We start from the raw sequence: 2,511 nt of genomic DNA, 5'->3' as shown, positions 1-2,511 counted from the left end.
ACCAGGTCATAACATGTCACATTTCTGCCTAAGACCATCCAATGGCTCTCATCTCAGAGTAAAATCCAAAGTCCACACTATTGTCTATAAGGCAACATAAGGATTCAAATCATACGCTCTGGAGTCAGAAGGCAGATTCAAATCCTGGCTTTGCCACTTGCTAAGGGGCACCTGGCAAGTTACGTAACTTTCATGTCTATTTCCTCATCTGTAACATGAGATTCATGAGTAATATTTGTAACGAGCTTAGGACAGCACTGGCTGTTTAGCAACACGTTTTGCTTTCGCTTTCGCCTTATGTCTTTCCACTTTCCCCCACTGCCTGGCGTATCTTCACGCGCACTGCAGTAGGGCTCACTCCCTCAATTCCCCCAGGTCCTGGCTCAGAGGGGCTGTCACGAAGTGCTCACTAAACAAACCAACTGCCCCGCGGTTACTCTCTAACTCTTCCCCTGCTTTATTTTTCTTCAGAGCACTGCCTTCCCCACTAGAATGTAATGCAATGAGAATAAGGACTTTGCCTTTTTTCTTCTTCATTGCTACGTCCCTGGAACCTAGAATCATCGCCACTGTTATCACCTTAGTCTAAGCTGTTTTCGACTAGAATCGTCTCTGGTAGAACAGAGCATTTAATATTTATTAGTCTTTATTAAAGAAAAAAATTAACAATTATGCAAAATTCCCAGTTTCCAAGCGGGTGCCACTTTAAGTCCCAGAACCTCAGGTTAGAAGGGAAATGCGAAGTGATCTAGTTCAAATTCAGAAATCCTTCTTTAAAGTGCTTGATGAAATCTCTCTTTATTTGACTGCAGTAACATGGAATTAGCTTTTTAAAAACATGAGAGGTACCATTTATTTCATTTTTCACATCTCTGACAGCAATTCCCGCTTTCAAAAAGTGGAGTTGAAATGTGCCTCTTTGTATTCAATCCAATCACTGGCCCTAGTTCTGCCCCTAGGTACTATACAGAGTGATCTAAAATGATACCTTTGTAAATAACAGCCCCTAATCACATTGGCAGAGATGTGACATGCCTTGTAAATCTTTTCAACAAGATCTGTGAGCTCATCATCCCTGCAGCTCCCTCTTTAAAACTGTGGTATATCACAGTGGAGCACAATACTCCATACACATGAAAATGACTTTTCCTTTAATAGAATCCAGAATTACATCACCTTCAGAAAATTATAAGTTGCAAAATTACACAACTACGTTGCATTGACATTTTTGACATTGCTGAATTTTGCATAAGTACTGAAAGGCTTAATGTAGGTTCATTCCCGTTAAACTTCTATTTTTCATCTATTATTTGAGTCTGGCAACATTTTATATTTCCTATCTGCCATTTGTTATATTAACTATTTATCCTTCTCAGCTTCGAACATCTATAAATTCAACAAGTATGCTTTCTATATCTTCACCCAGGTTCTTGAAAATAAATACAAAGAGGTCAGTCAGGACAAAAATAAAGTCCTCTAGACAATGTCTATTGTGCCTCAGGTCACAATAAAATCGTTATTAAAAAGCCAACTATAATATGTAGAGTCTACATTGTTGTTTATAACAAATGTAATAAAAGAATGTGTGATCATTTGATATCATATAACTATTCCACGGTATCGTTTAAACGCTGCCCAATTGACATAGGATAGGAAACAGGTATCTGCAGAATTCTAAAGCTAAAATGTCCAAACTTACACTAAAAGCTTCCTTGTTGTTTTTAATGGCACAGGATTCTTCTACTTTATGGTCCTCTTCTAGCGTAACACTGGATGGCTAATACAAAGAAAAACACATTACGAAGGTAACCAATTCTTGTTAAAATTCAGACATCAGCAATCTGAATACACTCACTTTATTTTCTAATACATACTATTACAGTATGTAAAATTTTGAATTCATTGCTGTCATAATTAGGGTGACTTAAGCTAAGTAGGAATGTTTATGAAAGAAATTTCAAGAGTGGGAAAGTTTAAAAATTTAAAAAGATATAAAAACATCTTCTGAAGCATTAGCATACACGATGACTTTAGTGTTAATGAATATTAATAATGAAACTTTCAACACTTAAACTGGCAAGGCAGACCTCAGTTTATCTTGAAATCAGATAACTAGAAAGATTAAAAATATATAACATTACTGGTCAATACTTATAATATGACCCTCACAGGCTTCAAACCACTAAAAAATTCTGAAGTGTACCTTGAATCAAAAATTTATTATTTAGTAAGGTTTTTATTGTTAAATGTATCTTCCATTTCCTGAATCTTTAAAAATTTGTAATGTGACAGGTGAAAATTAAAGGTGATAAAAAATTCAATTAATCAGAATACTGTTCTCCAACCTCAGAGGATAAATAGGTGAAGATCTTTATCTGAGAGATTCTACTTACCTTCATTTTTAATTTAAAAAAGCCCAGAAAACATAACTCTGATTTTTAAAACATGAATCCATGTTCTAATATTCACATAGTGAAACTTCTCAGATTTCTTTGGGCACACTATTTTTTT

General features: G+C 35.4%; 2 protein-coding genes across 2 annotated transcripts in view; both read right to left on the bottom strand.

The window, feature by feature from the left end:
• LOC105289374 (zinc finger CCHC domain-containing protein 8) overlaps window positions 1-1,773 on the bottom strand; it is a 19,075-nt gene extending 17,302 nt beyond the window's left edge. Inside the window, exon 1 of the mRNA XM_023528187.1 lies at window positions 1,700-1,773. The gene's annotated coding sequence lies outside the window, so the exon portion shown is untranslated. The remainder of the gene's footprint in view (window positions 1-1,699) is intronic.
• Window positions 1-2,511, bottom strand: part of ZCCHC8 (zinc finger CCHC-type containing 8) — an 11,550-nt gene that overhangs the window by 751 nt on the left and 8,288 nt on the right. The gene's annotated exons all lie outside the window — the stretch shown is intronic.

The sequence above is a fragment of the Pteropus vampyrus genome, unplaced genomic scaffold (assembly GCF_000151845.1).
Source record: "Pteropus vampyrus isolate Shadow unplaced genomic scaffold, Pvam_2.0 Scaffold23, whole genome shotgun sequence".
Lineage (NCBI taxonomy): Eukaryota > Metazoa > Chordata > Mammalia > Chiroptera > Pteropodidae > Pteropus > Pteropus vampyrus.
Note: the sequence above shows the minus strand (reverse complement) of the source record. Positions and strands in the feature narration are given on the sequence as shown.